We start from the raw sequence: 14,550 nt of genomic DNA, 5'->3' as shown, positions 1-14,550 counted from the left end.
TGTGATGTATCTGACCCCAGGAATGTGTCAATAAAGTTTCCCCTTCCTGGGACAATGAATTCACGGTGTTCTTATTTCAATTTACAGGAGTGTATTTCATAAATTGAGAACTCGTGCAGTAATATTTTAATTGTAAAATTCTCTAACAAAGAATCTTAAATCCACAGGTATTAGAAAAATGGTTATATAAAGAGTAGTCAAGTGAAAACCTAACACCCGGAACAACCGGATCATGGAATGGATTGAAAGGCGTAATCGTGCTACGAGAAGATGCTGTCCGACGGTATTCCTAGTATTTTTGACTCTGTGAAGTGTCACATTTTCTGCAAAGTGTCTTCATAGCTCTGAGCATTGATTGTGGTTCCTAGCTCGTGCAGAGGACCCCTGCAGTCCATAACGCGTGTCTGAACACTGCCAATTTGACGAAAGCAAGCTTCAGCCGTTTTCTTGGGAAACACTGCAACGTTCACCGTACAGCCAAGACATTTCATCGTGTGTTGTTCACATGTCTGTCGGTCTGAAGAAGACAAGCGTGACCATGGTTTCAGCTGGACGAGGTAGCGCAACAATGGGTGTGGTTGTAGGACCGTCGGTGGCCGACGGCGTTCCAAGACACAAGAACTGATCGTTTCGCCTCCCAGTGGGATAAATGCCTTAACGCATGTGGTAATAACTTTTGAATGGGACCGTTCCACAATACCGTTGTGATTGGTGTTTGATTTTCAGTTGACTGCCCTTATATGTATACATAGGTGTACCTCCAGTGGTCTAGGGCACAGCGAACAGGCTATATCGTTATATATCATGTCCATAACTGTGCGGGATCGCTCTACCTCCACACTATGCGCTGTACGTGGCCCTCTGCCCACACCAGTCTGACTGGCACCCTGATACCCGAAGTGGGAACACGCTCTCTAAAACCACCGATTTCTGTGCGACACGTTTCACCGTCACTCGCCCACATCAGAGAGTTCTTAATTTACTTCAGCTACTCAAGAGCAGATTTTCCGTCTGTACGTATGCCCATCATGAAAGACTATTATCACGTTTAGTACCAGCAACACTCATCAATATGGTCGCACACCGGCGCCCCGAAATTGGCTGGAACACGGTGTGGCGAGCAGTACACACGCCTTTTACACCTACGGCGGCGCGTGCATTGTGGTACGGTGCTACGAACGGTAAATTCCCTCTTTGTCTGACGGACGATCTCCTGTGTCTCAGATACTCAGTCGATGATTCGGATGGGCACCGCCTGACTTGTGACGCGACCGGCGGCTGCTGGCTCTTCACGCAGCTCATTCTGGCGTTACTCTTGCGGCTGTTGCCTGAGTTTGTCTCCCCTGACTATTATTACGTCCGGAAAGGATTTATTTTCCACCTGCCAGGACCAATGCTGACAACTGGCTAATATTCATGGCTCCTTACTACATATTTCGTGATGCTCACGAAGGCAACTCAACTCTTGGTCCCTACTGATGACGACATATGCTTCTTTCAGCGGCCACCTGGAGTACAGGACCCACTTCGCTAATTATTCAGGTTCACTACTTGTGAACCCTCCTGGTCACTGGTCGTTCTGGGTATGAGACGCGGTTACTAAAATTGATTTTGGAGCATATTGATCCGCTACAGACAGAACAGGGGGCAAAACTTACCAACAGACGAGAAGACGGCTCGGACGCTCGTTACGGCATTCTTAGGGTGTTTTGTAACTAATAAATAAATAAATAAATACATCTGCTTAATCCTGCCCCTGATCTAGACCACGTTGTCTCGATGTTGACCATTGTCCTATCCGTCGTCCTCCTTCCGCAGCCTTCTTAAAAGGCAGCGTCTTTGATTAGAAATCCGAAAGTCCTCGGTCCTGGCTTCGAACCTCGTCACTGCCTACATTTTTGGCAAAAATTATTAACAATGGTGGCCGAAGACATGCGCCATAAGAAGTCACATTCATTCGGACAAAGGCTTTTTCAAAGAGGGCGGAGGAGTTGACAGAGGATCAGGGCACTTTTTGCCCTTGGAATGGGAAATTGACCTTAAAATACGAATTATCAACGGCATTAGGACACAGAACGCAATGGAAACCACTTCATTAAATACACGTTACTTGTATCCACAGGACGTATGGCCTGTAATCGAAAAAGGGTTGTGATGATGGATCCATTGGCGATAGATCCTAGACTAGTCGCCTATTCGGATCTCCTGTAGAGGACTGCGACCATGAGAAAAAGACTGAATGCCTAAAAAAAAAGGATTACGTTATAATAGTTGGGGCACTGAATGTCAGAAGTTTGAACGTCATGGGGAAACTAGAAAATCTGAAAAAGAAAATGCTAAGGCTCATTCTAGATAGAGTAGGCGTCGGTGAAGTGAATTATAAAGAAGGCAAAGGTTTTTGGTCAAATAACAATAAGGTAATATCAGCCGTAGCAGAAAATGGTATAACGGTAGTATGATTCTTTATGAAGAGGAAGGTAGGACAAAGAGTGAGTTACTATGAACAGTTTAGTGAAAGGGTTGTTCTCAGCAGAATCAATAGGAAACTAACTCCGACAACAGTAATTTAGTTATCCATCCCGACGTCGCAAGCAGAGGATGAAGAGACAGAGAACGTATATGGGGGTACTGAACGGGTAAATCAGTATTTAAAGGGAGACGAAAATCTAATAGTTTCGAGCCGCTGGTGTGCGGCTGTACGGGAAGGAGTGGAAGTAAAGGTTACGGAAGAATATCGGCTCGGTAGTCGGAACGACGATAAATTTCAGATAATAATAGCGCATACTTTGTTCACAAGAGAAGGAGGTATACGTGGAAAAGACAGAGATTCCGAAATCAGGTACTGGATTGTAAGGCGTACCCAAAAGCAGATATAGATCCAGGTTACTATTTAGTAGTTACGAATAGTAGGCTGAAGGTTATGAGAATAGTAGGGATTAATCAATGTGCAAGAAATGGGATGGTTTGAAAGAATTAGGAGATACCCTGGAAGTTATCTGAGGCTACAGAAACTGCGATAGCGGAAGGTTCAGTAGGCAGTTCAACTGAAGTGGAATAGTCATCTCTTAAAAGGACAGTCACAGAAGTTGTAGAGAAAAACATAGGTACAAAATATGTAACTGTGAAGAAACCATTGCTAAGGGCTGAAATATTTCAGCTAATAGACAAAAGAAGGAAGTAAAAAAAAAATGTTCCGAGAATTTCAGGATTTCAGAAATACACGTCACTGAAGAATGAAATAAACAGAATGTGCAGGGAAGCTAAGGTGGAATGACTGCATGAAAAATGTGATAGTCAGAATGACTGACTCAGAATGTAGAAAAGTCAAAGCATCCTTCGGTGAATCTAAAAACAAGGGAAGTAACATTAAGAATGCATTGGGAACTCGGCTGTTAAATGCAGAGAACAGGCGGACAGGTGCAAAGTGTACGTTGTGGCCTCTACGAGGGGAAAAACTTGTCTGATGACGTGATAGAAGAAGAAACAGCAGTCAATTGGGGAGAGGTGGGAGAATCAGTATTAGAATCAGAATCAGAATTTAGATGAACTGTGGAAGCTTTAAAAGAAAATAAGGCAGAAGGTGTAGATAACATTTCATCGGAGTTTCTAAAATCACTGTGGGGAGTGACAACAAAACGATTATACACACTGATGTGTAGAATGAACATCTTTCACACACTTCCCAGAATTACAAGGACAGAGAAGTGCGAGAATTGTCGCACAGTCAGCTTAACAACTCATGCATCCAAGTTGCTGACAAGACTAATACAGAGAAGAAAGTAAATTTATGGAGTATATGCGTAACTCCAATGTCGTTACTCAGAAGGACTTAACCGTAGTACTAGCTGACAAGCCCGGCATTGCCTAGATATACATTTTGCCAGTTTTCTATTAGAAACTACAATATAAAATAAACTGGATTTGTAGTGTAATACCAGAAAAAGTGATTTCCATGTTTTTGTGAATACACCTCTGAAATTATGAAAGAGTCGTACAAAGAAATATGCACAATGTACTACTGTGTAAATACTGGTCCGGCCGCTGTCGCCGAGCGGTTCTAGGCGCTTCAGTCCAGAATCACACTGCTGCTACGGTCGCAGGTTCGAATTCTGTCTCGGGCATGGATGTGTGTGATGCCTTCAGTTAGTCAGGTTTAAGTAGTTCGATGTCTAGGGGACTGATGACCTCAGCTGCTACGTCCGATAGTGCTTAGAGCCGTTTGATCCATTTGTAAGTACTGTATCCCTGAGAATTTCTGTAAGCTGGGTGCAGCTGCTTCGCGTGTATACAACGTGATTTTGTAAATGTCTCTACGACAATAACTCTTCATAGCTCTTCATAGCCAGAGCATTATGACCACCAACCTACCATCGACATTAACCCGTCCAGACATTAGCATCATGACTGCCAGTCAGGCTCACGCACGGTGTATCTAGTATCAGTGAGGGTGCTGTCCATGTGTAGAAAGGGGAAAGCGCGAGATCTATGTCAGTTTGACCGAGGGTAGATTTTCATTGCCCCGAGCGGTCTAAGACGCTGCAGTTGTGGACTATGCGGCTGGTCCCGGCGGAGGTTCGAGTCCTCCCTCGGGCATGGGTGTGTGTGTTTGTCCTTAGCATAATTTAGGTTAAGTAGTGTGTAAGCTTAGGGACTGATGACCTTAGCAGTTAAGTCCCATAAGATTTAACACACATTTGAACATTTTTTCTCATTGCCCGGAGACACAGCACTAGCATTTGGGAAGCTGCACGATTTTCGGGTGTTCGAGGAGTGCTGTATCGAGTGTCTTCAACACGTAGCGAAACCAAGCTCAAACCACGTCCAGACGACGTGGGACTGGACAGCCACTCCTCATTAAAGATGTCGGGCACCTTAGAGTGGAAGACCAATAATAGAGGACACTCGGTGAACTGTGGTGGAAATAACATCAGACTTTCATACTGGGCAGAGAACCAGTGTATCTGAAATCGCAGTGCGCCGAACATTCCTAGCGATGAACCTACGCAGCCGACGACTCATGCATTGCCAATGTGAACACCACGACATCGGCAACTACGACTGAAATGGTCACGTGACCATCGATACTGGACGCTGGATCAGTGACAGAGTATTTCATGGTCTCCTTTATCGTGCCGATCGGAGGGCGCGAAACTGTCGTCTTCCAGGGGAACAACTCCTTGACACCTATAATTCGGGAAGGACACAAACTGGCGGTGGCTCCACTATCCTCTGGGGAACATTTACGTTGGCATCCATGGGTCCAGTGGAGCTCGTACAAGGTACCATGACGGCCAAGGAGTATCGTACACTGTTTGCAGACCCCTTCATAATGATCATGTTTCCCGAAGGTAGTGGTATTTTCCAAAACGATAATGCCCTATGACACAAGAACAGGATTCTGACTGAGTGGTTCGAGGAACACAGCGGCGAGTTGAAGTTGATGTGCTGGTCCAAAAATTCGCCAGACCTGAAATCGATAGAACACATCTGGGATGCGATTGAACCTGGCGTTAGAGCGCATCGCCCCCCCTCCCCGCAATATATGAGAATTATGTGTCTGGTTCGTGCAGAACTCGTGCAACTTCCTCCAGCGACTTACTAAGGCCTCATTGCTTCCATGACACGACAGATCGCCATAGTTATCCGTGCCGTACCAGATATTACGTAGCTAGTCATAATGTTCAGACTGATCAGTGTATATGTCGTCTTTTCTAGTCAACGGCGGCACTGGTCATAACCGTGTCGACAGCTGAACGATATATATTGATCAGCCGAAACATTATGACCACCTTCTTAATATGTTACCACACACTTGGACTGCCGTAGATCACCAGTTAGTGGAAGTTTTCCGAAAAATTTGTGGCACCAGGAGTCAAGGCGTAAACCACGTAATTCCATTGTATGGGCTGTGGTTGGTGGGCTAGCTGCCGCCCGGTAGCGTCCCAGATGTGCTAAATAGGTTCAAATCAGGGGATTTTGTTAAGAAAGATACCAACGTGAATTCGCTATCATGCTCCTCAGGCATCAGCACCAACCTTCTGGCCTTGTGACACAGACAGCGCTCCTCCAGGAAGATGTCATCATGGGCATGAAGGGATCCATGATGTCTCTAAGACCGTTCACGTGACCCACATTGGTCGTGATGTCTTCGATTACTACCACAGGCCACATGGAAGCCTAGGCGAATTCTCCCAAATGCACAAGACTTCTCCCACCGGCCTGTCCGTTTCGGGTTGCCGTTCGCCTGGATGACGGTTATCCAGTCAGAACCATCGATCTGGCGTAAGAAGAAAAAGCATTCATCCGACCAACCGACTCTTCTGATTATCCACGATCAATCTGGAGTATTCTTTCCTTGAAATCGTGACTGAGTAGTTGGATCAACATAGTAACACACTATGGTCTTTCGTTGTGGAACTTCATGTTCAACAGTGTGCATGGAACAGTGCGTTCCGAAACCCCTGTGCCTGCACCAGCATTGTACTCCGAGGTCAGATCTGCCACACATCCCGCTTGTCCTGGTCTACAGAGTGGGAAAATCTGCGACTTCCACTTTACGTGATGAGAAGCGGATGTTCAACACGTTGTGCTCAGCTCCTAGTTATCCATCTTTCAATCACTTTCGATATGCTTACAACAATAATAGGTCAATAACCAACTAGCAACGCTGTTTCCGAGATGTTCGTCCTCAAGTGTAGGGCTATAACCCTCTGCCTATTATTAAAATCACTTATGTCCGTGGATTTCCCCAGTTTTTGCTCGTATCGTCATTACAGTGATGCTCAAGTGGCCTCTGCTCAACATACGTATTTTCCTTACCGCATCGTGTACCTACACTGCCACCAGGTGGCATTTAGTCTAGTGACAGACATCACATACAGAAATAGGGCAATGATGGTCAGTGATCCCTTCAGTGCAGACACACATCAAGGTCGAGCTCTTGTGGGAACTGGGGAGATCCCGTGATTAATGAGGCTAATGAGCAGGGCACTACATCAGTAGTGTGTGGTTTATGTTGAAACTTAGGGACTGAAGGGAAGCGTTCTAGGGTAGCCCATGCAGTTGTGGTGACCAACGTGTTCGGATGGCGCTGTGGTGAGGGCATGTATCTAGAGTACAGGATACCAGGATTCGATTCTCAGACTAGCTTAAGTTTTCAACTTGGCCGTTTGATGTAAATCAGTGCCCACTGGCAGTTAATGTCTTTAACTCCTTTACGTCTTACGGTAATACTGTTTGGTTCATCAATATATACTGATATGAACCCTAATGGTCTCTGCTGGTACGATAAACTTTGTATGCTTGTTCTTCTCTTCTACCACTACTGACCGCTGAGTGGAAAAAGAGCACTTCAGGTCTATAACTTCTCACTGTGTGACAATCGGCTTATATCGGCGGTCCATTGGCCACTTTGTTTCCTCAAACTAAGAAATCAATGAACAGAGAGATGGAAAAGTGATGCTGAGCCGCAGATTTAGAAAAAATGAAGGATAAATTTCGTGTTAATCATTTAAAAATGTAAAAAAGGATATAATAACCCCCAATTTCTAAGAAAGCAGATGCTGATAGGTGTGAAAATTACCGAAGTATCAGTTTAATAAGTAACAGCTGCAAACTTCTGACACGAATCCGTTACAGAAGAATGAAAAAATTCGTGGGACACAACATCGGGGAAGATCACTTGGGATTGCGGAGAAATGTAGGAGCACGCGAAGCAATACTGACCCTACTACTTCACATAGAACATAGGTTAAGGAAAGACAAATCTACGTTAATAGCATTTCTAGACTTAGAGAAAGCTTTTGACAATGATGACTGAAAAATTTCCTTTAAATCCTCAACGTGGCAATGGTAAAATATAGGGAGCAAAAGACTGTTGTAAGAGTCGAGGGGCTCGAAAGGGAAGCAGTGGTTGAGAAATAGTGAGACAGGGTTGCAGCCTAGCCCCGATGTTATTCAATCTGTATATTGAGCAAGCAGTAAAGGAAACAAAAGAAAAATTTGGAGTGTAAATTAAAATCCAAGGAGAAGAAATAAACACCTTGAGGTTTGCCGATAACACTGCAATTTTGTCAGAGACAGCAAAGGGCGTGGAAGAGCAGCTGAACGGAATGAACAATATCTAGAAAGGAGGATATAAGTTGAACATCAACAAAAGCAAAACAAGAATAATGGAATGTTGTCAAACTAAATCAGGTGATTCTGAGGGAATTATATTAGGAAATGAGGCACTTTAAGCAGTAAATGTTTATTTGTTAATTGGGAAGCAAAATAACTGATAATGGTCGAAGTAAGGAGGATACAAAACGTAAACCGGCAATGGCAAGAAAAGCGTTTCTTATGAAGACAAAGTTGTTAATATCGAGTATAGATTTAAGTGTCAGAAGTCCTTTCTGAAAGTATTTGTATGGAGTGAAGCAGTGTATGGAAATGAGACATGGACGATAAGCAGATTAGACAGGAAGGGAATAGAAGCTATTGAAATGTGGTGCTGCAGAAGAATGCTGAAGATTAGATGCGTAGATGACGTAACTAATGAGCAGGTACTGAATCGAATTGGGGAGAGGAGACATTTGTGGTATAACCTGACCAAACGAAGGGATCGGTAGGTAGCACATATTTTGAAGAATTAGGGGATCACCAATTTAGTACTGGTGGGAAGCGTGTGGTGTAAAAATCGTAGAGGAAGACCAAGAGATGAAAACAATAAGCAGATTCAGAGGTCTGTAGTGTGCAGTAATTACTTGGAGATGTAGAGGTTTGCACAGGATAGGACAGCACGGAGAGCTTCATCAACCCAAACTTTGGACTGAAGACCACAACAACAATAAAAACATTTATAAAAAGAATTTAGTAACATTACGCGCCGTCGCACAGTAATTCGTGTCTTTCGTGATACCAGACAGTAGCAGTGTGCGTGGAGAGGGCAGCATGACATTGTATCTAAGGACAAGGAGCCTCCAGGATTCATCGCCTTTGATTGAAGAATTGTGCTGAGTTTTGTAAAATACCAGCCTTTGATCTTTATAGGTAGGAGACTGACGTAATGATATTAGTAGTGCTTGTCCAGTTTATTTGGATAAAAGGACTGTTAATATTTATTGGAATATTTAAAGGATAGCTGGGGATTAATGAGGTGCAGTACTTGTAACGTTAATTTCTCAAGAATAAATGTTCAATTCCAGAAAAAGTGACGCCATTTTGAACCCACGAATAATACTGATGACCGCATGACCCGTTATCGACTTTATAATAAGGAGGATTATGACGTTACTGCCCCGCCTTTCACTCTTAGGAATTCAAGCCACACTCTTAGATTCCTGTCTAACCACAAAACCGCAAATCGCTAAATATTTATTTCATCCTTCGTATTCTAATCCGACAGAAACGTAAATAAAATCGAATACTGCAGAACACACTTGTATTTCTTCCATAAGAAACTCCCAAATGTGTTAACAACGCTCACGCGAGAAAACTAAAACATGTTTGCATGTGGCGAGATGCGAACGAGCACCTTTAGACACCTGAACCCACGAATTTATCGATTTAAGTAGCACTTAGTCGTATTTTCTCTTGTTTTCGCTATTATAGTATCTCTTGAAGGATTATTTCGTTGACGCGTTATTAACCGACATGTAATGAAAGTGGTGACGTTTTTGTGATAAATATTCAGTGCTACGTTACCTTGACACGACATACTGCAAATTATAGTACGAGCGTGTCTGATGCTTAATTTGCAAATTATTGGCGATAACAATTCTCACCTGAAAGGAACTCTTACATCAAGGCACTAAACTTCGATAAATCATTGTGTGACGTTCAAATATAGCAATGATTATAACAAATCATTCCAAGAATAACTTGTTTTTATAAATATGGGACACACGTGCATGTGGGAGGCTTGTAGCTAACGCTAACGAAAGTCGATAGTAGTTTCTACGTCCATCGATACTGCGCGTGACGCCAGAATGACTTCATGTTTGGAGGAAGGGGTCTGAAATGAGCGTTAGCATAATTTTTTTGTAGGGAAGAGATTCATTTAAAATGCAGTCAGATCCACATTTAGGACCATAAGTAGATGGTTTAGTCAGCTATCAGCTGCACATCTGACACATTTTACCTGAGTCAGAACCACATGTTTTTAAAGCACTCAGGAACGGGAGTGTGGAAGAGGCAGCAGGTGTGTGCAGTTTCCAGATAATCCTAGAAGATAACCGACTCGCCACACTTCTACAGCGAGAAGAAATATTAAGGAAAAGTGCTTTCACTGTACTGCGTAGTGAGGGAGAGAGTCTGAACTGCCCGGTCGTGTTCTGTTATCAACACTTCCGTCGGCTCTATACACAGAGAGATAATACTGTGCGTAGGACGTTACATTTCCTGCGAGACTTGGGAGTGCTTTCCTTCAAAAGATAATTTGACCATTATAAAAAGTGCTGAGGTATTGTCTGGAAAATTTTTTACGAGGCACTCGGGTGGTTCGAGGAGGGGTGCCAGGACAAGGTTATGTAATGCGCATGCATTACAAAGAGATAACCAGGCCCACTGAAGAACTTTGTCCTCAGCATTTCTAATCTCTCTTATCCTCTTTGTCGGTGTAATTACCGTAACCTGCTGCTGTAAACAACGTCTGTTACGAACTTTAGTGCTTGACCCAGACGAGGCCTTTTGAAACAGACTTAGTGGAAGAAACTTTCATCAAAGTATCTTGCCGATTTGTTGGTGACATTTAAAAGGCAATAAAAAAATCACACATTACACACCAAAGTTAACAGTTTCCCAAGATGGAGCACGTATATCCATGTAGTCTAAGAGTCAGAATAGATAAAAAGGAGAGGGATGGGTTGGGGGACATAGCTCACTATTAGTGTTATGCAAGCCTCATGTATCTTGACGAAGAGTAATCTTCAGATGTAAATGTAACTTCGGACGTAAACCAAGGGAGTCTTATAGGACCATTAAAGCAAAACTCCGTCCGAACAGGGATTCGAAGGCCCAACAGTACCGACCGGCCGCCGTGTCACCCTCGGCACACAAGGTCACTGGATTCGAATATGGAAGGGCATGTGGTCAGCGCACCGTTCACCCGGCCGTACGTCAGTTTGCGAGACCGCAGCCGCTACTTCTGTATCTAGTAGCTCCTCAGTTTGCCTCGAAAGGGCTGAGTGCACCCCGCCTGTCAACAGCGCTCGCCAGACCCGATGGTCACCAAGCCCGACAGCACTTAACTTCGGTGATCTGACGGGAACCGGTGTTACCACTGCGTGAACGCCGTTGGATAGGACCAGTACTTTTCAGAATATTAACAAATCCCCTACAGAAATGAGGTCTGTCGCGAATGATGCTGTTATATACAGAGACCTCGCAACGCTAGAAAGATGTAGCTAAAATCAAGTACTCCTGCAGGGCATTAACGAACGGTTGGTGTAGGGCTTGGCAGTTGACAGTCAAACACATGTGCATAAGCAGGTACAAATATCCATTATTGTATGACTACACAACTGTAGAACAATCACTGGAAACAGTTACATACATTAAATAGCTAGAAGTGTGCGTACACTGCGATATAAAGTGTGACGACCACATACAACTAGTCGCAGCTAAGACAGATTCCAGATTCAACCATCACTGAAGAACTGTCAATGTCATCCTCAATAAGGGAGATACAAAACCATAGGTTGATCAGTACCTAAATAACGCTCGTCAGCCTGGGAACCATGCCACATAGAATAGATGCAAGCAGCAGAGGAGGTCCAAAGAACAGTTGCACGTTTCTTTACAGGTTTAAATGGTAAGCGCGGAAGCGTCACAGCTATGCTCGCCTAGCTACAAGTGGCAGAAGCTATACGAGTCAAGCAGTATATTACTTTCATCTCGCAGAAATAGTTTGCAGGGCGGCAACCCATCAGTTGTTTTACACGGGTGCAATTTGTGACTGGACGAGAACACATTCCACCAAACGAGAGACCAGTTTGTTGTTTCCGTCGTTGTAGAAGCTACGGTTTGTTGACGAATCCACACCACCACCTCTGCTTGCACTGCTTCACTGCTTCATCACTATCAAAATGAAATGAAGTCATTTTGGAATGATGAAAATAGGACAGGGCCAAGTCAGGATTGAATGGAGGATGATCGATGACAGTGAAGCGAAGGCGTCGATTCATTGCAAACGTCGCTGAGCACGTGTGTGGTGTGTCACTGTTTTGCTGCTAAAAATGGAGGTCCAAATCTAGATGCGTAGAAACTCGATTGCAACACACTGTTTCTCACGCGACTATATTACACATCCCCATCTTACGTGATAGAATTACGTGGAACAACTCTTGTAAAGAAATGTACAAATTCCGTTTATTCTCTGTGTTGTGATGAATTATTCATGCTATAAATGAGATATGTCGTCGAAGATATATGTAATGGTAAACTGAGTAGAGAAAATATAAATTTAAATTCACGGACAGTATTGTTGTTGTTGTGGTCTTCAGTCCTGAGACTGGTTTGACACAGCTCTCCATGCTACCCTATCCTGTGCAAGCTTCTTCATCTCCCAGTACCTACTGCAGTCTACATCCTTCTTAATCTGCTTAGTGTATTCATCTCTTGGTCTCCCTCTACGATTTTTACCCGCCACGCTGCCCTCCAGTACCAAATTGGTGATCCCTTAATGCCTCAGAACATGTCCTACTAACCGATCCCTTCTTCTAGTCAAGTTGTGCCACAAACTTCTCTTCTCCCCAATCCTATTCAGTACTTCCTCATTAGTTATGTGATCTACCCATCTAATCTTCAGCATTCATCTGTAGCACCACATTTTGAAAGCTTCTATTCTCTTCTTGCCCAAACTATTTACCGTCCATGTTTCACTTCCATACATGGCTACACTCCATACAAATACTTTCAGAAACGACTTCCTGACACTTAAACCTATACTCGATGTTAACAAATTTCTCTTCTTCAGAAATGCTTTCCTTGCTATTGCCAGTCTACATTTTATATCCTCTCTACTGGGACCATCATCAGTTATTTTGCTCCCCAAATAGCAAAACTCCTTTACTACTTTAAGTGTCTCATTTCCTAATCTAATTTCCTCAGCATCACCCGATTTAATTCGACTACATTCCATTATCCTCGTTTTGCTTTTGTTGATGTTCACCATATATCCTCCTTTCAACACACTGTCCATTTCGTTCAACTGCTCTTCCAAGCCCTTTGCTGTCTCTGACAGAATTACAATGTCATCGGCGAACCTCAAAGTTTTTATTTCTTCTCCATGGATTTTAATACTTACTCCGAATTTTTCTTTTGTTGCCTTTACTCCTTGCTCAATGTACAGATTAAATAACATCGAGGATAGGCTACAATCCTGTCTCATTCCCTTCCCAACCACTGCTTCGCTTTCATGCCCCTCGACTCTTATAACTGCCATCTGGTTTCTGTACAAATTGTAAATAGCCTTTCGCTCCCTGTATTTTACCCCTGCCACCTTCAGAATTCCAGAGAGAGCATTCCAGTCAACTTGGTCAAAAACATTCTCTAGGTCTACAAATGCTAGAATCGTAGGTTTGCCTTTCCTTAATCTAGCTTCTAAGATAAGTCGTAGGGTCAGTATTGCCTCACGTGTTCCATTATTTCTACGGGAAACAAACTGATCTTCCCCGAAGTCGACTTCTACTAGTTTTCCATTCGTCTGTAAAGAATTCGTGTTAGTATTTGCAGCCGTGACTTACTAAACAGATAGTTCGGTAATTTTCACATCTGTCAACACCTGCTTCCTTTGGGATTGGAATTATTATATTCTTCTTGAAGTCTGAGGGTATTTCGCCTGTCTCATACATCTTGCTCACCAGATGTTAGAGTGTTGTCAGGACTGGCTCTCCCAAGGTTGTCAGTAGTTATGTCCGCAGCTCGTGGTCGTGCGGTAGCGTTCACGCTTCCCGCGCCCGGGTTCCCGGGTTTGATTCCCGGCGGCGTCAGGGATTTTCTCTGCCTCCTAACGACTGGGTGTTGTGTGGTGTCCTTAGGTTAGTTAGGTTTAAGTAGTTCTAAGTTCTAGGGGACTGATGACCATAGATGTTAAGTCTCATAGTGCTCAGAGCCACCTTTTGTCAGTAGTTCTAACGGAATGTTGTCCACTCCCGGAGCTTTGTTGCGACTCAGGTCTTTCAGTGCTCTGTCAAACTCTTCACGCAGTATCATATCTCCCATTTCATCTTCATCTACATCCTCTTCCATTTCCATAATATTGTCCTCAAGAACATCGCCCTTGTATAGACCCTCTATACACTCCTTCCACCTTTCTGCTTTCCCTTCTTTGCTTAGAACTGGGTTTCCATCTGAGCTCTTGATATTCATACAAGTGGCGCTCTTTTCTCAAAAGGTCTCTTTAATTTTCCTGTAGGCAGCATCTATCTTACCCCTAGTGAGATAAACCTCTACATCCTTACATTTGTCTTCGAGCCATCCCTGCTTAGCCATTTTACACTTCCTGTCGATCTCATTTTTGAGACGTTTGTATTCCATTTTGTCTGCTTCATTTACTGCATTTTTTTATTT

Source organism: Schistocerca piceifrons, chromosome 7 (assembly GCF_021461385.2).
Source record: "Schistocerca piceifrons isolate TAMUIC-IGC-003096 chromosome 7, iqSchPice1.1, whole genome shotgun sequence".
NCBI lineage: Eukaryota > Metazoa > Arthropoda > Insecta > Orthoptera > Acrididae > Schistocerca > Schistocerca piceifrons.
Note: the sequence above shows the minus strand (reverse complement) of the source record.